The 25508-nt window shown below is 43.8% G+C and overlaps 1 long non-coding RNA gene across 2 annotated transcripts in view; it reads left to right on the top strand.

Moving 5' to 3' along the window:
• LOC140190847 (uncharacterized) overlaps nucleotides 1-19549 on the top strand; it is a 66987-nt gene extending 47438 nt beyond the window's left edge. The window contains exons 1-3 of one of the 2 annotated variants that reach the window (XR_011883696.1): nucleotides 8037-8190; nucleotides 11654-11767; nucleotides 19024-19549. This is a non-coding gene — a long non-coding RNA (uncharacterized lncRNA). Of the gene's footprint in view, nucleotides 1-8036; nucleotides 8191-11653; nucleotides 11768-19023 lie in introns of those variants that run through there. The other variant, XR_011883695.1, reaches the window with a different exon arrangement.
• The last annotated feature ends 5959 nt before the right edge of the window (nucleotides 19550-25508 follow it).

The raw sequence follows: 25508 nt of genomic DNA on the forward strand, positions 1-25508 counted from the left end.
GCAATGGCAAACCACTTCTGTAGGAAAATTTACCAAGAGCAATCATGGTCATGGAAAGACCATGATTGCCCACATCATTCGACACGGCACATGGTGATGATGGTTGATGGGGTGGCTGAAACATCGACTGATAGTGATAGATAGGTGTTGGCTCGTGGCCAAGTGGTTAAGGCGCTGGACTAGTGATCTGAAGGTCCCAAGTTCGAGCCTCAGCCGAGGCAGTGTGTTGTGTGCTTGAGCAAGGCACTTAACCACACATTGCTCCTGCACATTTATAGCCCAGTGGTGGCGGTTGGTGCAGTATGGACAGGACAGAATAGACTGGGACACCACAGTAGTGTAGCAGTTAGCGCAACACCTTCACAGCTTACGGCGTCAGACTTTGGAGTTCAATTCAAGAGCCATCAGTAAAGTAGTTTGTACATTCTCCCTCTGACTGCATGGGCTTCCTCCAGGTGCTCAGGTTTCCTCCCAGAGTCCAAAGGCGTACTGGTCAGTTAAATGGTCATTGGAAATTGTCCTGTGATTAGGCTAGGGTTAACTAGGAGGCAGCAAGGGAAATGGCCCAATCCAGAACCAAACGTAGGCTGCTGGGCTGGAAGATCAACATTCTACCAGAACCCAATTACAGAAACCATCATACACTCACGCTCACACTCACGCTCACGCTCACGCTCATGCTCACACATGCTCACACTCACCCTCACAGTCACACTCACACTCACAACTGGAGGCCTTGCTACTTGCAAGATCACACTTTAAGAACTGAGCAAAGTGAAGGCTTAAATACACAGACGGTAATCGGTAACATGTGCAGCCAATGACCAACAGCAAGAGAGTCCGATCAGTTCTGAAAAAAAATCCCTTAGGGAAGTATGTCTGCCCCTGCTGGCCAACCCCGCAATAGACTGGAGTCCGAACAAGATGATCACTGGGCAGGGTGGCTCGTTGGGTTGGAAGGGCGTGGTCTGCACTGTATCTCTAAATAAATAAATTAATATAGTACTGTTGCAGTTTCTTACATCAACTGAGTGTACAGGTTAAGGAGATATACTACAGCAGCTTTTAAAATCAAAAATGTGAAAGAGGATTCATCAGATTACCTGGAACGACAGGGGTTATCATTAAATAACTTATATTTTCAGGGCCACACTTCCTTTTGTTAAAGCTATTGTGGCTGCTGTTCCCAAGCTATCTGCCAACTTTATAATTGGGTTGTTGGATCTTTATTACGTCCAGCAGTCGTTTGGTTAATTAGTTTCCCCTGTAAGTGAAGACAGGGATTTCTGATGCATGGCCATAAGCAATCAAGAGAAAAGATTCATTTCTCATCACCAAATGCCAAAACTCGGTCACAATCAACAGTCCCAGTCCAAAGATTGCACCATGCAATTTCCTTCCTTCTTTTTCTCTCTTGTGCTTCATTGAAAGTTTAACCTTTTGTTTCAAAGGGCAAAGTCCTCCCTACTTATACTGTATGTACACCCACAATTTACAGCTGACCCCACAATAATTTCAGGTGAGGATCCCTGGTAATGACTGTGGTGGCAGTAGAGATTGACACTTTGGGCGTTACCATACGCACCCGACCCCACCAGCTTCTGGAGTTCAGACCCTCTGACTCTCCGGAATGGGCACGGTAGAGTAGTGGTTAGCACAATGCTTTGCAGTACCAGTGACCTGGGTTCAATTCCTACCACTGTCTGTAAGGAGTTTGTACGTTCTCCCCATGGCCGCTTGGGTTTCCTCCGGGTGTTCTGGTTTCCTCCCACAGTCCAAAGACGTACCGGCTGGTAGATTATTTGGTCATTGTAAAATTGAACTGTGATTAGGTGTCCTGTGGGGTGGTAGTTTATCTGCTTGTCGAAAGCTGTATCCATTGTGATTGGTCAGTCTAAAAACTGCAGCTGCACTTCCCATTGGTTGCCTAGTGTGCCATCGTACGCAGTGTCCAGTTTCAAGCAGCCATAGGGAAGACATGCTCTACACACACTCTTAGCTAAGTATCTCTGGACTTCAATGTTTGGTCGAATTTTTTTTTCTGTTTGTAAATAAATGATTATTGTGCTTATTTGTAGAGAGTGTTTTCTGTCTCACTCACCAAACCCGTGAGCCTGCTTTCATTTTACATTAGTCTACGATTAAATTGAGGAATTGATGGGTGGCACGGCTCAAAGGACCAGAGGGGTCTTTTTCGCGCTGTCGGTCAATAAGACCATAAGACATGGGAGCAGAATTAGGCCATCTGGCCCATCGAGTCTGCTCCGCCATTCAATCATGGTTGATCGCTTGTTTCTATCTCCTCCTCAACCCCAGTTCCCGGCCTTCTCCCCGTAACCTTTGATGCCGTGTCCAGTCAAGAACCTATCAACCTCTGCCTTAAATGCACCCAACGACCTGCCTCCACAGCTGCACGTGGCGGCAAATTCCACAAGTTCACCACCCTTTGGCTAAAGAAATTTCTCCGCATCTCTGTTTTGAAAGGGCGCTCCTCTATCCTGAGGCTGTGCCCTCCTGTCCTTGGCTCTCCTAGCATGGGAAACATCCTTTCCACATCTACTCTGTCTAGGCCTTTCAACAATAAATAGATAAATGCTCGGCATCTCTGCCTGCTTCCTTCTCATTCTGGGAAATATTTTCTCTGGTGCAAAGTAGAAGACCTTTATCAGTGCTTGATGTGCAGAGGATGATATCATTCTTCGTCATACTGACTGGGGCTGTGATCTGGTTTAGGATTAGAGACAGGAATGAACAGGCATGCCACCAATTATACAGCAAATTACAATACATCGGCCTTTATCATGTTTAATGCCCACAGTCTGCTGCTAGCTGTTACATATTTCTCATGCTTTTTCTCACCACTGAATTCCTGTCCATGTGTTGACATAATGTTATCCTTCCGGAAGATTCCAATACGCAGAAATGCCCCAGACAAGCACTGTGAAGTCCCTTGCATGAATCATCAAGGATTCTGGTTTGTTTTCGGTGTAGTGCTTACCGAATTGCATTCCGATTCCATGGTTTTCTCACCAGTTTCATGAACATACTCATTTTTCCAGGTTGTGTTTTCTCATTTGTATGATTGGGGTGCATTACCCTGGCTATATAGCTTGATTTATCATTTAATGACACATCCAGAAAGTTAGATGCACGTTGAGTATGCCAATGTCCGTTTGAAGAAGGAAACAATTACCTCAAACATTGAGTAACATTCTATAAACCTTCTCATTGTATGAACTGCTCAATTGGAAACCCAGCACAGCCTCGGTGAATATGCACACCCAAGTATATTCCATTCATTCTGTGAGGTTAGTCAATGTTACCAAGTGTGCTGACACTCACTCTGCGACTGTCATAAAGTAAATCCTAATCCCAAATCTATGGGTGGTGGGGTGGAGATACGTCTCTACCAAAGGAGGTGTAAGGCACTCCTTCCCTCCGCTAGCCTGCAGGTCACCCTTGGACAAGGTGTAGCACCTGCTTAGCCCCCTGATCAGGGTCACGTGAAGCCGTGGGATCAGGTGGTGGATGGTTGTGTGGGTAGTTGGTACAGATCCACAAGTCCTGGTTATGTGACCACTGACAATCGCCGAAGGGTATTGACAATGGCCGGGGTCACCCACCTTGTAAAGACACTGCCCAGAAGAAGGCAATGGTAAACTACTTCTGCAGAAAAATTTGCCAAGAGTGATCATGGTCATGGAAAGACCATGATCACCCACGGCACATTATGAGCAAACGGTGGAACCCCAACTCTAAATCATTCTCGCTCCTAGTCTTCGGCACCAATGCAAGGCATAGGACATTTGATGTCAGTTCTCCCATTGTTTTGTTGGAAAGATATTCCTGCACTGAGGTTCATGGGAGAGGCATCAAAAAAGCCAGAGTTGGGCAGAATTGACAGCAGCTGTAGTAGAAAGGCTGGGCAAGCCCTAGCTGATCAAAGGCTAAAAGTACATGCCACCTCTGGGTTAACAGTGCCCAATTTATGGACACTTTTACATGCAACTGAGCTCTCATATTAAATATTAAATTATAACATAATGTTTAACATAATATAAATGACTCAGTATTATTTATTCAACAATTTATTATTTGCACAATTTGACTTTTGCAATTGGTTTTGCTAGTATTTGTTATTTATAGATTTTCATAAATTCTAGTGTTTTTTTAGTTTCCTGTGAATACCCGCAAGAATCTCTCTGTCTCTCTCTCTCTCCATATATATACATATAAAATCCCTATATATATATATATATATATATTTCTCTCTGACCCTCTCTCTCTCCATCTCTCTCTCTCTCTCTCTCTGACTGTCTCTCTCTCTATGTGTATATATATATATATATATATATATATATGTATGTATATATGTATATGTATGTGTGTGCGTATATATATATATATATATATTTATATTTCTCTCTGACTGTCTCCATTTCTCTCTCTCTGAATCTCTCTCTCTCTCTCTCTCTCTCTCTGGTAAATACTCTTTCTTACCTGTTTTATTGTATATGCTCTTGATACCACCATTACGATACCAGGCAGGTACGGCTATCAAATCCAGTGACTTTGTTTGCTTTCTGACTAATGGACAAAACCTACTTAAAAACAGAACCAACCATAACAAAAATAACCTGTTTGTTACCCAGGCAGTCACGCAGCAAAAAAAGGCATATAAAATCGGCTACAGTAGAATTGCAGAGACTCATTGGTAAAATACACAGAGAGTAATGATTGCGAAAGATTATAACCCACTATTACACACATATGCTTTGAAATTGAACCCATCTCCAGATGTCATGTTTACATTAATTTAGCAATAAAAGTGCTTTTCTCTCATTTCTTGCCCCCACTTCCTGTTGAAGTACCGCTTATTGGGACATTACATTGGGCCCTCCCTGACACAATTCACCCCAGGGCAGATTTCCTCTGCCATAATTGCTGTGTGTGATGATGTCATCAATGTGTGTGGTAATGTGTTAATAATGGAAATTGAACCAAAAAGTCACAGCTTATAAATAACTCCATTTAAAACAAGAAGCACTTCTTCATTAAAGTGTCTCACTGACTCCAATTTCACGTGTTGAAAATGCGTCCCTTGTAATTTTTACTTGAAAAATGAGTGAATGGGGTGAGGTACCGGTTTGGGCAAAAGCAGTAGAGTTAGGGTGACCTCCAAGTTAAGGAACTGGATTAAAAGAGGCTGCCTACATGCGTATTAAATCTATAGAGAGGGTTCAGCCACAGGTGAGCTGAAGAAGGTGTGGCGATGTTTCAGAGATAGAAATAGTAGGTGGACCTTGGTTCTCGTGCACAATTAGCTGCAGTGAGAGTTGCCCGTGAGATAATACGTCCTAATTTAATACGTACCATTCACTCAGGCAATGGAAACTGTGCCCAAAGAGTTCTAGTACTTTACAATGTCTGGCAGCACAGGGATGTTTGTTGTTGTGTATTTAATATTTCAGTAATATTTGAGTAATCTTGCAAATATATTGTTTGATTAAGCATTCTTTGTTGTTTATATAATTCGTTATGGTTATATTAGGTGGTGGGGTGGAGATACCAAAGGAGATGTAAGGTGCTCCTTCCCTCCGTTGGCCTGCAGCACCAGCTTAGCCCCCCGATCAGGGTCATGTGAAGCTGTGGGAGCAGGTGGTGGATAGTCGAATGAGCGGCCGGTGCGTATCACAAGTCCTGGTTCTGCGACCACTGACGCCCAGCAGACAATCTCTGAAGAGTATTGATAATGACTGGGGTCACCCGTCTTGTAAAGACACTGCCCGGAAGGTGGCAATGGCAAACCACTTCTGCAGAAAAATTTACCAAGAACAGTCCTGGTCGTGAGACCGTAATCGCCCATGTCATATGACAAGGCACATAGTGATATGATTGTATGTAAAAATATACAGTATATTTTCTTATTTTTATTGAGATACAGCACGGAATGGGTTCTTCCAACCCTTTGAGCCACGCCACCCAGCAATTTAACCCTAGCCTAATAATGGGACAATTTATAATGGCCAATTAACCTACCAACTGGTATGTCTTTGGACTATGGGAGGAAACCACAGCACTTGGAGGAAATCCGGGGAGAACATACGAACACCTTACAGACAGCAGTGGGAACTGAATCCAGATCACTGATACTGTAAAACAGTGTTCCCTAACCTGTTTTCGTCCAACGCCAATGCCCAAAACACTTTCATACTTGCCAACACTCCTCTTAAGCACAATAAACTTTCCAGTGCCCCCGTGTTGGCACGTGGCCAAATGGATAAGGCATTCGTCTAGTGATTTGAAGGTCGCTAGTTCGAGCCTTGGCTGAGGCAGTGTGTGCGTCCTTGAGCAAGGCACTTAACCACACATTGCTCTGCGACGACACCGGTGCCAAGCTGTATGGGTCCTAATGCCCTTCCCTTGGACAACATCAGTGGCGTGGAGAGGGGAGACTTGCAGCATGGGCAACCGCCGGTCTTCCATACAACCTTGCCCAGGCCTGAGCCCTGGAAACCTTCCAAGGCGCAAATCCATGGTCTCATGAGACTAACAGATGCCTATGTAATGAGCCCCCGTAGTGTAAAAACATGCTTACTATTTGCTAACCTGAGAAAAATGAATCTGCTTTAAATTTTTATTTGCCTTTAAACCTATCTTACACAGTACCTGTGCACTGTACAGCAGCTTCGATATCAATGTGATCCTTGAGCTTGATGGTTTTTGGCAAGAGTTGAAATATCTGGTTCAAGTTGTGACAGCAAAAGCCTTAAGTCTCCACGTGTAACAATGTCTAAGCGGTTTCTGGTTTTTGTGAGTATGTGGTTAACTGCACTTGGAACCTTGTGCAATCTTGGAATTTCCAGATCGTTTAGGTCCTTGAATTGATTCTGAGAATCCTTCTGAAAATCCAAGGGTGTAAGCAGTACCTTTGCAAATCACTGTCAGTGAAAGAGTCTGCCATACTTTCCATGCAGGGAAACTATGAGAGCACTCTTCTCCCAATGTTTTTTCTATATATTTCCAATTTTCCGAGAAAAGTGGATACTGCACTTCTTGCTTGGATCAAACTGAAATTCTCACACTGCAGTTTCATATTTAGAGTGTTCTCATTGTCATTCAGATCGGCTAGGTATGCCACATCTCCACGTAGAAGTTTAATATTGTATCCCAAACTCTTGTTGACTTCGAGCAAAAATTCAACCATAGCGTCAAAAAGATCAAAGAAACATTTTAAGCAGCAGCCTTTTGACAGCCAGTGCACTTCAGTGTAAAGAATCGTTACCTTGGCATAACTGGCAAAATATTCTGCTATTTAATAGATGAGCTTTAACTTTGTTGATAGCTGATATTACAAGAGTCATGCTTGAAAAAAGTCACCGGCTGCGGTTTTTGCCTGCAAAATGTTGATGATGAATTACACAATGGATTGCAAACAGACTTGGAATTTCTTTTTTCATAAATGCCACTAAACCAGCGTGGCGAGCTGTCATATACGGTGCTCCATCTTTTGCACAAGAAATCATGTTCCTAATCAGAATGCTTTTATCCTCAATATACATTTTGAGCTAGTTGTAGATTGATTCTTCATTTATATTTGCTTTTAATTTTTTACCAAAGAGAATCTCTTCATAAACTTTTCCATTTTGATAAACCATACATATGCCATTAGCGATGTCTCATTTTCCTGCACAGTACATTCATCCAGTTGCATCCCAAATTCAGTTTTTGTAGCTCTGTGCATAGTTGATACTCAGTATCTTCATTGATTTCATCAATATAATGAGCTACAGAGTTATTACTCAGATGAATTGATTTTAAAATACTGGTATCCATTTTGAGAACAGCGGTGAGCACTTCTGAATCAGGAGGCATTATTAATCTTGCATCAATTGTGTGAGGTTTTCCACACTTTGCTATCATTTTGGAAATGTTATAAGAAGCAATGAGACCACTACTAAGGTCATTTTTAGTTTTCTTGGCAAATGACTGAAGTGTGCAATACTTTTCAAATTCTTCTTTCATCTTCTAGAACTGGTTAATACCATAAGTAGCCTTTTCAGGATGTCTTTTATGGAAGTGTTCCTTCAATCTTGATGGTTTTGTGGCTTCCTTAGACAGTACAGTATTACAAATAAGACACATGGGGCATTGCTGAGATGACAAAAATGGAATAAGACCATACTCCAGGTATGTAACTTTGTATTGACACACTTTCTGTAGTTTCGGTTTCTAAGCAGGATTAGAATTCAAGGCTTCACCTCCTTCAGGTTCATAGAGATCACGCTGTACATACTTATCCAGTTTTAATGGGGCTAAGTTGAAATAAAAAATTAACGCAAACTGGGAATGCCTTTTGGAAGTTGATGACAGCAGTGAGTTGACACAGATGGAACGGTGGTAGCAGAACGCAAAGGAACGGCGAGATGAAGATGAAGATCACTACAGTGAAAATGGAAGACATGGGGAGCCAATATGCGAGTCTAACTTTATGTTTACTTTAAGCAAGGCACCCACGTATCACGTGGTCACATCATGACGTATCATGGCGCAGTTTACATATTTTGGGGCAGCACGGTAGCGTAGTAGGTAATGCAATGTTTTACAGCAGCGATTCCCAGTGGGGGCGGTTATGTGTCCAATCATTAAGGTCTCATAATCCTCAAAGATGGTTCTTGGACCACACATATGAAGCCAAGGTCACTTTGAACACTTCAAGAAGAATCCTCAGGGTTGGCAGGTTCTCTATTTCACCGTTTGGTTCTGGCCCGCGCTGTATCGTTGCGTGACCTGCTTTCCGTAGATCTGTAGAGAAAGTTGAGAGGGTGCGCTTGACCTACCAACTGTTAAATTGTGTGAACTCACTCTGTGCCACGAGTCAGGGGGAACTGTTGGGCACCCTGGCTGCTAGTTTATGCATCCGCAACAACGTCTGTTGGGAAGGTTTTATGAGATTGCCGAGTTTCAGACGCGTGGTAACGACACGTGCTCACCACCTGCAGAGCGATGGTTCTTCCTGTGTTCCGATGCCTGATCCTTTGTTTTGGAAGTGCCTGCTCTACTAATGGCTAGCCAGATCTTGTACCTCAAGTTAGGGTGCCACTTACTGTTGCCCTCCCCCACCCCAAGAATCTTGAATGCCCCCCTTCCGACTTCTATTCCACCACCCTCGCTGGGAATCGCTGCTGTAAAGCAATGTGCTACCTACTATGCTACTGTGCTGCCCCAAAATATGTAAATTGCATCACGATATGTCATGATGCAACCATGTGATACGTGGGTGCCTCGCTTGAAGTAAACATGAAGTTAGACTCGCATATTGGACCCCCATGTCTTCCTTTGAGTTAGTTTAATACCTTCAAGTTGCAAAACATAACACTTCCCTTCTATGACAACTAAGCGTTGACTCTTTTGATCCTGACCTCAGCCGCTGACTCTTTGAACGACCTACGTTCTCCCTGTGACCGTGTGGGTTTCCCAGGAGCTCTGGTTTCTGCGCACGTCTGAAAGGCTAACTGACCGCAGTAAATCTCCCAAGGTATAAGTGGGCGTAGGGAGAGAGTTTATGGGTATGTGAGAGAGTTACGGGAATTAAGTGGGGGAAAGTGATTGATGAGATTGTTCTGAGAACCATAGTAAGCTCTGAGGGTTGAATTGCCTTCTTGTATGTCATGTGAAAAAGAAAACCGAAAACTTGGCATGAGTAGAGCAAAACCATGTTAATTTGCACAATTACTCCCACCTACCTTAAGTGTTCAGAGATGAGTGAGCAATTTCAAGTTCCTGGGTGTCAAGATCTCTGAGGATCTAACTCGGTCCTAGCATATCGATGCAGATGTAAGGAAGGCAAGACGGCAGCTATATTTCATTACGAGTTTGAGGAGACTGAGTTTGTCACCTAAAACACTCAAAAACTTCTACAGATGTACTGTGGAGAGCATTCTGACAGGCTGCATCACTGTCTGGTACAGGGACAGGGGGCGGTGCTGCTGCAAAGGGTCGAAAGAAGCTCCAAAAAGTTGTAAAATTAGTCAGCTCCATCTTGGGTACCAGTCTTTGTAGTATCCAAGACATCTTCTAGGATCAGTGCCTCAGAAAGGCAGCGTGCATCATTAAGAACCCCCATCACCCAGGACATGCCCTGTTCTCATTGTTACCATCAGGTAGGAGGTACAGAAGCCTGAAGGCACACACTCAGTGATTCAGGAACAGCTTCTTCCCCTCTGCCATCCGATTCCCAAATGGACATTGAACCCATGAACACTACCCCAATTTTATTAATTCTGTTTTTGCACTATTTTTAATTTAACTATTTGACACACACACACACACACACACACACACACACACACACACACACACATATACCATTCCACACGGTAGGCTTATTCAGAAAGTCAGAAGTCATGGGATCCAGGGAAGTTTGGCCAGGTGGATTCAGAACTGGCTTGCCTGCAGAAGGCAGAGGGTCGTGGTGGAGGGATTGGAGGGTTGTGACTAGTGGTGTCCCACATGGATCGGTTCTGGGACCTCTACTTTTCGTGATTTTTATTAACCACCTGGATGTGGGGGTAGAAGGGTGGGTTGGCAAGATTGCAGATGACACAAAGGTTGGTGGTGTTGTAGATAGTGTAGAGGATTGTCGAAGATTGCAGAGAGACATTGATAGGATGCAGAAGTGGGCTGAGAAGTGGCAGATGGAGTTCAACCCGGAGAAGTGTGAGGTGGTACACTTTGGAAGGACAAACTCCAAGGCAGAGTACAAAGTAAATGGCAGGATACTTGGTAGTGTGGAGGAGCAGAGGGATCTGGGGGTACATGTTCACAGATCCCTGAAAATTGCCTTACAGGTAGATAGGGTAATTAAGAAAGCCTATGGGGTGTTAGCTTTCATAAGTCGAGGGATAGAGTTTAAGAGTCACGATGTAATGATGCAGTTCTATAAAACTTTGGTTAGGCCACACTTGGAGTACTGTGTCCATTTCTGGTCGCCTCACAATAAGAAGGATGTGGAAGCATTAGAAAGGGTACAGAGGAGATTTACCAGGATGCTGCCTGGTTTAGAGAGTATGCATTATGATCAGAGATTAAGAGAGCTAGGGCTTTACTCCTTGGAGGGAAGGAGGATGAGAGGAGACATGATAGAAGTGTACAAGATATTAACAGGAATAGATAGAGTGGGTAGCCAGTGCCTCTTCCCCAGGGCACCACTGCTCAATACAAGAGGACATGGCTTTAAGGTAAGGGGTGGGAAGTTCAAGGGGGATATTAGAGGAAGGTTTTTCACTCAGAGAGTAGTTGGTGTGTGGAATGCACTGCCTGAGTCAGTGGTGGAGGCAGATACACTAGTGAAGTTTAAGAGACTACTAGACAGGTATATGGAGGAATTTAAGGTGGGGGGGTTATATGGGAGGCAGGGTTTGAGGGTCGGCACAACATTGTGGGCCGAAGGGCCTGTAATGTGCTGTACTATTCTATGTTCTATGTTCTATATATAGATATATATATGAAAATATAATTTATTTATTTATTTATTTATTTCTATATTATCTTGTATTGCATTATACTGCTGCTACTAAGTTAACAAATTTTACGACATATGCTGGTGATAATAAATCAGATTCTGATTCTGATTCTGAATTCGTTTTAGCAGATACACAGCTATGACTGGTCTGCAATACGAGAACTAGAGGTCCCTGCAGGGAACTACCCTTGAACATCTTAAACAGGAGGGAAGAAGAATGAGACAAGTACAAAGCGGCAGAGGGTAAGGAAGAAAGTGAGAATGAACAGAAAGAGAGGGAGGGGAGCAGTCTGTTCCGTTTAAAGATCTGTGTATTGCCTTGACATCTGGGAGTGTGGAGACTGTACCAGGGACGATGATGATAAGAGTATTTCCACGGAAGTGTGACAATAATAATAATAATAATAATATTCATCTAGATTTAGTGAAGTAAGGTTCTGAGCCATATGTATGAGGATAGACCTTTCAAAAGTAAATTTAGTATATAACTGAGAAACGGAAGAGTTACTGTACTCTAAGGGAGGGAGGGACAAGTGAAAAAATAGTCAGTTCGTTCACAGTGCTGGCACAGAAATGGTGGGTTGAAGTCTCAATTGCACAGTTTTGTTTCTTCAATTCTATGGAGGCTGTTGTCATATGTGGTTTTGAATTCTGCTCTTGCACCAGTAAGATTCCAGCACTATCAGGGACTGATCTCAGGCCAGCAGTATGAGCCATGTTAACTTTGGTCTTACCTAATAATTGAACAGTGGGACCACAGTGAAAGTTCATTAGGCTGCCCCTGGGTTGACATACTGTCACGGGAAGAGTGAGTGGATCATTTAGATGTATTGTTGATCCTCTCTGCGCCTCTTGGCATGTCAGGCAGCGGTCCTGCTGTCTCTTTAGCGCTTGTGCGTTTTTACGAGGCCGAGTTGTTAGCTCGATGCTCAGCCCAGCGTGCAAGGAGCTGGCCGGTTTCGAACCGGGGACCACTCGCTTTGAAGTCCGGTGCAGATGTTACGGCACCACCGGATGGCTGTCTAGGCATGTGCTAACGAGAATTTTGATGAAACACCAGTGGAAGTGCTAACTCATCTGGGTCAATTGCTCAGAGGTTGAAGATGAAAAAAAAGAAGTTTTTTAAAATAACCGCGACCCCACAATTTTCCTATGAAATTTAGCTTTTGAGAGATGCCTAAACTTGTAAATGCAGTGGTAAGAAAGCAGATGATAAGAGCAACAGATTGGAAACGATATCGAAATATGAGATATGAATCTATGCGTCAGTTTTGCCTCAGAAGGACTGAGTAGCCTCTGACCGTGGGTCCAAGTTCTGTTGGAGAGAATGAGCACAGAATCCAGGTTGAGCTTCCTGTGTTGGACAGGTTCTGAATACTTACCCTCACCCCTGTACATGTGCTGTAGCCTTCCTACTCGGGTCACTTTCAATGGTGGGGGAGAGTTTGCTGCCGATTCTTGGGTCAGAGAACTTGGAAAAAAGTGATGCGGCAGACTTTAACATTGCGACCCGTGAGTTGTTTTTTTTTTTTGTTTTGTTAGTCTCCTCTCTCATTGTGTGTGGCACCTCTCTGCCGCTTTACTAGGGAAAGAGGGAGTCTGCGGCACATCGAATTGTCAGGGTGAACGGTTGGTTTTTATTGTACTGCAGATCATGGTTTCCCCTTGGGTCTTTGCTCTTGCTTGCCTGGTGGGCGCTGATGTTTTGTTCTGAAATGAGAGAGGGAGGGTTGATGCTTTGCTGCTGCTTGTGCACAGGAGGGGTGAGATGGAGGCTTCTGGGTCCTAGCGGTTTTACTGCCACTTATCCTTTGGGGTATTCTTCTGTTCTCATGGATATCTGAGGAGAGCATGAATTTCAGGTTGTATATTGTATACATCCTCTGATATTAAACGGAACTATTTGAATCATATGTACATGTCCTGTGGACTATAATATGCTCTTATTCAAGATGCCTTGCAACATACCATGCCCATTTGGAAACCTTACCCCTCAGTAATTTTTTTTATATGCTTACACTACATGTAATATTGGAATACTGAAAATAATGTCTTGGTTTCTACAGCTGAACCAAATATCATACACCATTATTAAAATACAAATCAAACAGCTAAGTTCTATTGTCCATACACACATAACATAAACAGGAAGTTGGTAATGTCGTTTGCCCCTTGAAAGCTGGGCACAAATCTTATCTTGCCATATGACTCACCATATAACAGCATGAATGTGGTAACAATTAAAATACTCTGTTCAGTGTCAGTATTTTCTAACTGAGCTCCAAGCCTTGCTACCGAACAACTCCGGTCACACTAAAAAATGACTTCTGTAAAGTGCGGCATTTCATTCCTTAAGTTTTTAATTATTGTTGAAGACTTTATATTTCCACGTTCATAGAATTGTACAGTACAGAAACAAGCCCTTCAGCTCACCTTGTCCCCATGGGTCATCACTACAGACCTCTCTGCCTTTGCGACTCGTGCTTGCCTGGATGTTGAAAGAGGGACTGCTATCCCCAACTCCTCAGGAGGCGCATTCAGAAGTAATATATTTAAAGAGGTTACATTTTTAATGTTTTCATTGTTCTTTTTATTTATTTCACTCTCAATTACAATTTCTTTCTCACTGTCTTTGTCTCATCAGATTCAGAATCACCGGCACATGTCGTGAAATTTGTTAACTTTGCGGCAGCAGTACAATGTATTGCTTAATAATATAGGGGGAAAACTGTGAAGTATATGTGTGTGTCTATTAAATAGTTAAGTTAAAATGAGTAGAGCAAAAACAAAAATTAAAAAGTAGTGATGGATTCAATGCCTATTCAGAAATCGGATGGCAGGGGGGAAGAAACTGTTCCTGAATTGTTCAGTGTGTGTCTTCAGGCTCCTGTACCTCTTCCCTGATGAGAAGAGAGCATGTCCTGGGTGATGGGGGTCCTTAATGATGGACGCTGCCTTTTTCAGGCACCACTCCTTGAAGATGTCCTGGACACCTCGCAGGCTGGTGCCCAGGATGGAGCTGACTGAGTTTACAACTCTCTGCAGCTTACCACGATCCTGTGCTGTAGCCGTGCCTCTCCCCAACAGAGAGTGATTCAACCAGTCAAAATGGTACATCTGTCGATACTTCCGAGTATTTTAAGTGACATATCAAATGTCCTCAAACTCCTAATGAAATATTAACATTGAATTCAATGCTTGAACCAATTTATCCTTGTCCAGACTGTGTACTGCTCGTTTACGATTCCGCAGCCTGATTTGTTAAAGTGCAGAACGGTCACGTCTCCGGTTCACACTTGGTCCAAGAGCTCTGAAGCTGTTGCCACACTTCTGATGGATGATGGGATGGGAGCGTGCTACTGGTTGTCTCATGAAAATATTTATGGACAAATGCAAGTTTAAGGGCTGTTAGTGGTCTAAGTTTCATCTCAGACACACGTGATCCACAAAACAGAATAACATACACCAGCACGACGCAAATTATCAAGTCAGCACTGCATACTTACTTATTAACTGAGATTTTTTTTATATAAAAGTACATTTTTTATTCTGGTATTGAGTATGACTTGGTTTAAGGGTAATTCACATCTCTCATTTAATGTATTAGAGAACTACATACAAGGTATTTAAAGTGAAAAGACTTTGCTTCATCTTCTTTCCAGTAATTGATTTAATTGATATTTTTATTCCCCCCATTGTTAAATACAGAGTAAGGCAGTGTCAAATTCACTCACAGGCCCTAGCCTGTAGTATTCTCAGAATCAAGAATTTAGGTTTTGATGTATGTGTTGTTTGGTGGTCTGACATGAGTTAGATAAAATGTTATGAGAAATGGGTATGAGCCTCCAAGGAGGAATCTGGTTTAAATGGTAAATAATGATAGTGGTCAGGTTGTCTAGAAGTAGCGCTCAGTGTAAACAGGAAGCCCTGCTCACTCATTTCTGCCAGTAATCCAAAGGACTAGCAGGTCTGGAGGTGTATAGGGTATCGAACTGCAAAGAGTTGTGGACAAGGCTTTGCACATCATGAAAAGCAAACTCCCCACCCATGGACTCTGTCTATATGTCTTGCCAATGTCCCCTCTAATCTGTAATGGCCAGTGTGTGCAAAAATCTTGTGCTGTGCAGTTTTTTGCACAGGCGCCAACAACAAGCGCGCACTGAATAATTTCTTCAGTAAAAACAGTATAAGTAAGTCAGTTCCAAAGTCTGCAGACAAACCATCGCAAACTCCGCGTTGTCCGCATCAGAAACCGGAAAAGGAAATGTGATTGTGCATGATCGTGGAATATACTTTACATGCCAACAAGGTGGAGGGTGACAACCTTTTGTGCACAGTTTAAATCCCTCTGTGTACTAGTAGCAAAAGATGTGTGCTTGTTACACCTTAGAGGAAACATTACTTCTTGCTGCCTTGGTGAAGCAGACAACATAATCTCCCCACCCACTATGGACATACTTGCTTTCCCCCACTACTTCCTGTGCCACCATTTGGCAGAAGATAGGAAAGCCCAAGTGCACACAACAACAACAACAATGCAGACAAAATGTTGGAGGAACTCAGCAGCCCAGGCAGCATCTAGGGAAAAGAATAGACAGTTGACATTTCAGGCTGACAATCTTCATCAGGACTGAGAGGGAAGGGTGGGGGGGGGGGGCGGGGTGGTGTTGGAATGCCTGAATTAAAAGGTGGGGGTGGAAGAGGAAAGAAGCTGGCTGGAAGGTGATAGGTGAAGCCAGGTGTGTGGGAAAGGTCAAGAGCTGGAGAAGAAAGAATCTGATTGGAGAGGGAAGTGGACCATAAGAGAAAGGGAAGGGGGAGGGGACCCAGTGGGAAGTAAGAGGCAGGTGAGAAGAAGTAAAAGGTCAGAGTGGGGGATTGAGGAATGTGGGGAGGGGGGAGGAATTTTGTTCACCAGAAGGAGAAATCGATATTCATGCCATCAGGTTGGAGGCTACCCAGATGGAATATAAGGTGTTGCTCCTCCACCCTGAGGGTGGCCTCATCTTGGCACAAGAGGAGGCCATGGATCAACACACCAGCAGGCTCAAGGACAGCTTCTATCTGCTATCCTAAGATTATTGAATGGTCCTCTAGTATGACAAGATGGAAGCTTGACCTCACGGTCTACTTAGTTACGACCTTATTGTCTGCCTGCACTGCACATTCTCTGTGACTGCGTCACTTCATTCTGTATTCTGTTATTGCTTTCCCTTGCGCTACCTCAATGCGTTGTTGTGATGAATTGGTCTGTATGGATGGCACACAAGATGGCTCTTTCACTCTACCTCTGCACGCGTGCGTAGAGGTTAGCGCAACGCCTTACAGTTCCAGTGACCTGGGTTCAATTCCCGCCGCTGCCTGTAAGGAGTTTGTACGTTCTCCCCAAGACTGAATGGGTTTCCTCCGGGTGCTCTGGTTTCCTCCCGCAGCCCAAAGACGTACTGGTTGGTGGGTTAGTTGGTCATTGTAAATTGTCCTGTGATTAGGCTAGGGTGAAATCAGGGGTTGCTGGGAGGAGCCAGAAGTGCTGTACCTCAATAAATGTAACAATAATGAACCGACTAACTAATTTCTTAATTTAACTGAAGGGAATTTATTGAGCTTGATTACGGCAAGCAATTCTGGTGACTGAAGTACAGGAAGGATGTGATATTACTGAAGAGGACTAGAATGTAAAAGCCAGGGTGTCATGCTGAGGCTTTATAAGGCACTGCTCAGACTACTCTTGGAGTATTGCGAGCAGTCTTGGGCCCCTTATCTGAGAAAAGATGTGCTGGCATTGGAGAGGATCCAGAGGAGGTTTGTGATAATGTTTCCGGGAATGACAGGATTGATGTAGGAGGAGTGTCTGAAGGTTCTGGGCCTGTTCTTGCTGGAGTTTAGAAGAATGAGGGGAGGGTCTTATTGAAACCGATCGAGTATTAAAAGCCCTAGACATGGAGTGGATATGGAGAGGATGTTTTCAATAGTGGGAGGGGGGGTCTGGACCAGAGGGCACAGCCTCAGAATGGAAGGACATCCTTTTAGAAGAGAAGTGAGGAGGAATTTCTTTAGCCAGAAGGTGGGGGATCTGTGGAACTCATGGCCACAGATGGCTGCGGAGGCCAAATAATTGGGTATATTTAAAATGGTTGACAGGTTCTTGATTATTGAGGGCATCAAAGGAGATGGCATGCGAATGGGGTTGAGAGGGAAAGTGAATCAGCCATGATCGATTGCAGGACAGACTTAAAGGGCTGAATGGCCTAATTATGCTCCAATATTTTATGGTCTTCTATATCCTGTCAGGCTGTTGCCTGGGATACGGTAGTTCATTTCTGAGGAGAGGCTGGAGAAGCACTTTGGTTTACCCTTCAGTGGAGGAGACTGGGGCATACGGACTTAGTTAGGGGGGACGTGGATAAGGTGAACTGGAGAAAAAATTTCCTGCTATCACTGTTAGATAAAACAAGAGGATGTAAGGGGGAGGAAACTCGAAGGAGATATGTAGGAGACTCTGTAGCCTGAGACGGTGATAAAGCTGACAATATGTAGGTGAACACGTGAATCACTTACAGAGGGCAATGGACTACCTGCTCCATGATGGGTTGCCCATTGCCAGTATGATTGAGCTGGGCTGAATGGCCTGACTCTATGCTGTGTGATTCTTTTACCCTGTGATTCTACTTATTTGCAACTGGTTTGACCAGTATCACTAACTTAGAGTGCCAGCCACTTTATAGCTTAGGGTGGCGAGGTGGAGATGTGACTCGGCCAAAGGAGGCGTAAGGTGCTCCTTCCCTCCGCTAGCCTGCAGGTCACCCTTGGGCAAGGTGTAGCACCTGCTTAACCCCCCCCCCCCCAGCCCCCCAATCAGGGTCACATGAAGCCTTGGGAGCAGGTGATGGATGATTGTATGAGCAACTGGTGCATATCACAAATCCGTGTTGTGCGACCACTGAAATCAGGTAGACCATCTCTGAAGAGTGTTGATAAAGACACTAACCCAGAAGAAGGCACTGGGAAACCACTTCTGTAGAAAAATTTGCCAAGGACATTCATGGTCATGGAAAGACTATGATCTTCTACGTTGTTCAACACAGCACATTATGGCGAGGATTATCCTGGTAGCTAAATGGTCCTGATTGTTGGACAAGGAATGTGTGTAATACATATTAATGTTGAGCCAGCTGGTGGCATAGTGACATCAGCACCGGACTTTGAAACAGGCGGTTCCGGGTTCGAAACCGGCTGGCTCCTTGTATGCTTTCGACCCGTGCTGGGTGAGCGTTGAGCTAGCAGCTCGGCCTTGTGAAAAACAGACAAATGCTAACAAAGCGTCAAAGTTGTCAGCCAATGCACCACAAGGTGTGGAGAGAAAAAAATATTAACTTTGGGGAGTCCAAGCTGTTGAGATGGAGGCAACTGGCCGATTGACCCCAGTCTTTGCCATAAATGTTAATGTCTTATAAATGTGATGCCATTTGAAGTAATTAAGTCTGTTATTTGTCAAGTAGGATGCCGTGCACAATCCTGATTTGATGGAGATGAACGTGAGAGCACGGAGGAACATCTGGTGAAATTTCTGAAATGCCTGCTTCGCTGCTGCTGCTACTGTGTGATCCAGAATCTCTGGAGGGGAAGGCCCTGAATCCTTGGCTTTGCTTGTTACTCAGCGGCCGGGGCCGGGATCGAAGCGCTCAGCCAAAGATGGTGCTCAGAGAGGCTGTGTCGGAGGGGCTGGTTGGAGGCTCGAAGTTTTTGGACGGACTCAGAGTCCTCTGCGGTCGGCTGCTTCCAGTGGTGCTGCATTGGCAAGTTTGCGGCGCTTGGAGGTTCATGGAAACTTTCTCGCTTCTACAGTCTGCGTGAGATGATGGGGCTATCCAGACTTTGAGACTTTTTTTTACCGTGCCCATGGTCTGCTCTTTATCAAATTACGGTATTGCTTTGCACTGTTGTAACTATATGTTATAATTATGTGGTTTTGTCACTTTTAGTCTTGGTTTGTTCTGTGTTTCTTGTGATATCATTCTAGAGGAACGTTGTATCATTTTTTAATGCATGCATTTCTAAATGACAATAAACGAGGACTGAGTATCCTCATAATCTAATATAAGCTTCCAAAATTCTTCTTCTTCAACATTGACAATTCTTTGGGCTCAATATGACTTGCTCCCCTTCCAGTCTCGTAGGCTCTGAAAGCCGAATGATCCAATGAACAGAGTTCTTTCACAGATGGGGCAGAGGTGCCTGACAGGCGGGCAGGTGGGTAGGTTGTGAGATGGTGCAATTCATCTGCCTCTTCTGCACGGTTTCTGCTGGCTCCTGACGCATGGATTGAAGGTTCTCCGCTTCATACCACAGTCCACTTGGAGGTGTCATGGACCAAGGGGTTCCCAGTGGGAATGTTGCATTTTACTAAGGAGGGATTGAGAATCTCCTCGAATCTTTATTTCTTTCCACAACAGAGGTCAGAATAAAAGAGTATAGGACACATGGCTAAGTTGGCCAGCCCAAAAAGTAACTCAGCTTGTTTGGGAGAAGGTACAGCTTTGGTATCATTCTGGTCTTATAAGCTTCCTGCTGCTGGTATAATCCAGGTTGCAGAAGCTTATAGGAGGGCAGGATTCGCTGCTTCCCAGTAAACCATAAGGTTTCCTTTTGCCATGTCCGATTCTTAATCTTCAAAAAGTAGGAGATGTTGAATGAGGAAAAGCTGACCTTTGGTTAATTGAGGAGAAGGACATTGATCGTCCTCTGCTCCGGAGATAAACCAGGGGCTCTCTGCTTTGGTCGCATCTGAACACCAGGACGAGGATGAAGGGGATGGGTTCACCTTTGGCTCTTGCAAAGATCTTTGGAATCTAAGACCCAAGGTAGTCGCATTCTACACAATGATGTAGTTTATAAAAATATGTTTGCTTTTACAAATATTGTTCCAGTTTATTCAGTTTTGTTATCTTCATTTGAACATTACTCTGCCTTCCCTACTGATTGAACATTTTATAAATACACACAGTATTTAAAAACTTCAGACAATTCATCCCATCTCATAATAGTCATTCAGCACATTTAGAGCTCCACCCTTGTGATGCAATGTATCGCCTGCAGAGATGTAAGCAGCATTCCCAAGAGATGAGGAAGTCAACCTCACTTAGGCATTGGTTTCAATGGACTCAGACTAGCACAGCCTTCTGCATTGGACTCAGAGTTTCCTCGTTAGTGCGTGGCTTTGCAATGACCATGGAAATCTGCCCACTCATGGCATTCAAAAGAGCGAAGCCTTGTCAGGAGACCAAAGACTAGCGCCAGCCCATCATCAAGATACTTATTTGCTGTATTCCTGATTACTGATCAGCTAAAAACCACTAGCCACACAGCCTTGAAAACATTAGTCTGCCCTTCAGCTGAGAGTGCTTCGAAGAAATTGCATTGTCCACAGGAAGTTCATCAAAATGAAAATATTACTTTTCTTTTAAATTAAATTCATATTTTGTAGTTAGTGTTCACTTAGTTGCTGCTTTAAACCTCCACTGGAATAAAATATCTGTGTTGATAAAATTGCTTTCCATTCAGGAATTGCCATGTCCCCAAGCATCAGGTAAATTGTTGATGATTCGTAAAGAAGCTATTTTGAATCTTTGTCTTAATCCACAATTTTCATGATTGTTCCAAAGTTCCAAAGCCCCCTATAGCTGATTAAGCGCTTTCAGATTCTCTACAGTAACATACAAAATGCTGTCGCCAATCTCTGGACAGTAAGCTCGAGCATTCAAGGTGATAATGGTAGGTCAGTCTGTTCTGTGCTGTGCATTGTGGCCAGGGTATCAGGTATAAAGATTCTGCTCATCCTGAAACCACCTAAAGGAGGACAATCAAAGTCAAAAGTACATTTATTATCAAAATATGTATACATTATACAACCTTGAGATTCGTCTCCTTACAGGCAGCCACAGAACAAATAAAGCTCAAAAGACTCATCAAACCCCCAAAGTGCAGAGAGAGATAAAAATTGTGCAATCATTAAAAATAGCGTTCAGAACTAGAATTTTATGAAAGACACGAAGCCAGACGTCACTCCAGCTGCTGTGGGCAGCAGAGGCAGCTCGTCGCAAAGCCGAGTAAACGTTGTGAGACCACGGATGTGAGGCGAGGCATCTTTGCAGCCGGCACTTCAGTTCAGCGTCGAGCTGAGTAAACATCACGGAGTAGTGACCAGAACCGACCCTCACCTCCGGTCCTGACACCCTGGCCTTCTCAATCTGGCTCGGGACTTAAATTGTCCAACTATTGGTTCGTTCCTTGTTCCCGGACCGCTCTGTGACCTGGACCCTGCTGCCAGCCATGATTCAGCCCGTGGTTGACTTTCCAATTCAACCTGGTGCTTAAATTGATCAGACGTTGGGACTTTCTATGCTCTTGGGGACACCACGACCCTTCCTCGCCGGCACCTGAGCCTGTGCCTCCACCCTCGACCACCCTTTGCTTTCCTCTCCATTGTTAGTGTTGTTAGCGTTGATGGTTATTAACAAGTTATTTAGTAGTTTCCTTTGTTTTGGTTTTTGCGGCCAGTATGCAGTGGCTGGGCATCACCAGCGCAGCATTTTAATTTTTCAAGAAAGAGGTAGCACTTCAGACAGTGTAGAACCCTCTATTTCTGCCCTGGGGTATTTAACTAAGAAGGTTCAAAATTTCATTGAAACGCACAGTGAAATTTCTCATTTGCGTTAACAAACCAACACGCCCGGGGTGCGCTGGAGGCAACCTGCAAGTATCGCCGCACGTTTCAGCACCAACGTTAAGTTGCTAAGTTGCTGGAGTGGTGACTGAGGGAGGTGAGCAGTCTCTCTGTAACTGGAGGTGCTCATTTCCTGGAACTCGTGTGAACAGCACCTGCCGATCATTATCTTAAGTTTGCATGGTGGCAGGTCTCGCTTCGCGTGGACACACACTGACTCATTATTTAAAGGAAGCGAATGTGGAGTTTTTAGTGATCTGCTCCTGGCTTTGTGATGGGGGTAGGTCTTTGATAAAGTACCTAGAGACATATGAAGGCAGAATGCCCAACTAATTTCTATACTGCTGCTTTCGTCAGGAAAGATAAGTGTTTCCATGAATTTAGCAATTTGAAATATCCCACAACCATGCAAAGCCGGGTTGGCAATGGTCCCTGCAGTTGCTCAAGAGAACAAATGGAATCAGGAACTGATGAAGGGGTGCCAACTTTCTGCTTCTCTGACAGCCATGGTATCACAAGACCCACAGTCTTTCCAAAGGTCAACCGTCCAAAGTCGCTTATGTGTGGGCGTGTTGGAGCTGCGGCGGAGGAAGCACGGACTACAACGGAGCCAGAGCACACGATCCACGATTACAAAGCTGCTGCCAAAAAGGGAAACGCGCTGACCGAGCTTCAGGTTCACATGGAAAGGCTGTGCAGTCTTCGCACGGTATGTGAAACTTGGGGTGGAGACAGCGGTAATGGTCCACTGCCAGCAGTGTACCCAGTCCGGGGAGAGTTACAGTGCTAAATCTTCCCCACTTTATTCTTTCTTTTCAAATCTTTTTATCATTATATTATACAAAAGAAATAACACGAGTACATTGAAGTAACAACACTTACGATGTCTCAAAAAAGACATTATCTTAGTGATTGAAAAAAAAATTTGTGATAACAAAAAAACCTACTAAGCAGAAAAAGTGGGGAAAAAAAAAGAACCTGTTAGGTGTACAACCCCGGAGCCATGCGTCATACAAACAGCTTCTAAAAATAAACATCAAACCGCCAGCAAGAAAAGAAAATATACCAAAAAATTTACAATTAAATCGTGGAAGAAATCTACCAATTAGCTCAAATGGTAATAACGAGTAAATGAGCCCCATCTTTTCTCAAAATCAAATAAAGGTTCAAAGGTTCGACTTCTAAATTTCTCCAAACTAAGACATAGCTTCACTTGAGAGAACCATTGTGACAAACTGGGAACTGATGTATCCTTCCACTTCAACAAAATGGCCCTCCTAGCTATCAGTGTAACAAATGCAGTAACATGTTGGTCAGACACAGAAATCAAGGGTTCTATTGGAAGAATTTATAATTTATTATTACAATGGGATAAGCGTCCTTTATCTAAGATTAAACAGGATTGGGGAAAGGAACTCAATTTGACTTTTATGACAGGGGATTGGATGTGGATATTGAAGCTGGTTAACTCTTCTTCAATTTGTTCTAGCCATTCATTGATTCAATTTAAAATTGTACATCGTTATCATTTGACGAAGGAGAGACTTTCTAAAATCTTTTCTAATGTTGATAGTCATTGTGATAGATGTAAAACTGAGATACCTTCCCCACTTTATGTTGGATCCATGCACACCTTTCCCATGGGATTCTGGGAGCTTTCATTGGAATATTGTGGGCCTTGTAAGACAGAATGAAGAGCTCTGTGTTAATCTGGGGGCAAAAGATAATGGGAACTATCTCAAAGGGATTAAAGGATACTCAACTGATATTTTTTGAGGGGATTAGTGACCTTTGTGAGCTTTTTTCCCATTGGATTTAGATCACTGGGAAATGCCAAAGAAACTTTTTCCTTCACATCCACAAAGCTAAGGGACAGCAGTAGCAGCAACAATGGTCTGTATTTACATAGAACCTTTGACACTGTATAACATCCCTCATGTTGCTTGGCGGGAATGACAAGGGCATTATTTAACTCCATTATACGGAACCTACTTATACAACATGGTGACGGGGTAGGGATATGTCTCTGCCAAAGGAGGAGCAAGATGTAGCACCTGCTTAGCCCCCCCACACCCCCTCTACTGATCAGGGTCAAGTGAAGCCATGGGACCAGCTGGTGGATGGTCATATGAGCAGCCGGTGCATATCATGAGCCCTGGTCATACAACCACCAACGCCAGGCAGACAACCTCTGAAGAGTATTGATAATGGCTGGGGTCACCTGTCTTGTAAAGACACTGCCCGGAAGAAGGTAAAGTGAACTGTTAATGGCGATGTATGTAGGTGTAAATATATTTGGCACAGAATGATTTCATTTTGGGAAAGAGCAAAACCAAGGGCAAGCAATGTGTAAATAATCACCATGAAACACATAAAGCTTTCAGAATAAACTTCTCAAGTCAGAGAGTAGGAAAATGTGAGAGTCATTAACAGGAAGTGTGGAGATTATTGATTTATGTGAGGAAGCTGCAAAAGAATCTGAGGGATAAAGGAACGGAGACTTTTGCTGACAGAGAGAGCATGACAATATTGAGAATAGTTTATGTTTGTGCATTGAAAAGGCCTCTTCTGCTCAATTTTTTGAAATAGAATTTGAACCTGTGGCTTTCTGGCTCAGTGATAAGGGTCCTATTAAAGTCCCGGTGAGTTCAAAATGAGTTAAACCAAATAAGCCGGTTTCTTGCTTGGTTTAAATTCACCTCCTCTCTTCAGTTCTGACAAATTAACAAGAAATGTGTTAGAGGATTTCAGGATCCACAAGACACAATAGTGAGGGGTTGCAGTTTAGTCGGAGAAGTGGATGTTCTGGCCAGTTAAAGCAGGGCAGGTGTTACACAGTAAACGGTGGAGCCCTGGTGACACACACAAAATGCTAGAGGAGATCAGCAGTCCAGGCAGCATCTATGGAAATGAGTAAACAGTCGACACTTTGGGCCGAGACTCTTCACCAGGACTCCAGGCCCCGAAACACCAGCTGTTTACTCTTTTCCATAGATCCTGCTGAGTTCCTCCAGCACTTTATGTGCGTTGCTTGGGAGCTCCAGCATCAGCAGGTGTTCTCATGTTTGTGGTAAGGCCCTGGAGAGTGTTCAGTTATAGAGAGACCTTATGATACGGGTACATAGTCCACTGAACCTGCCAACACATGTCGACAGGGTGGTAAAGAACGTGCTCGGAAACCTTGGCCTCCATTGGTCTGGGTATTGAATGTATGGGCTGGGGATTTACGTTACAACTGGTCAACTCGTTGCTGAGATACAC

This window comes from Mobula birostris, chromosome 31, assembly GCF_030028105.1.
Source record: "Mobula birostris isolate sMobBir1 chromosome 31, sMobBir1.hap1, whole genome shotgun sequence".
NCBI lineage: Eukaryota > Metazoa > Chordata > Chondrichthyes > Myliobatiformes > Myliobatidae > Mobula > Mobula birostris.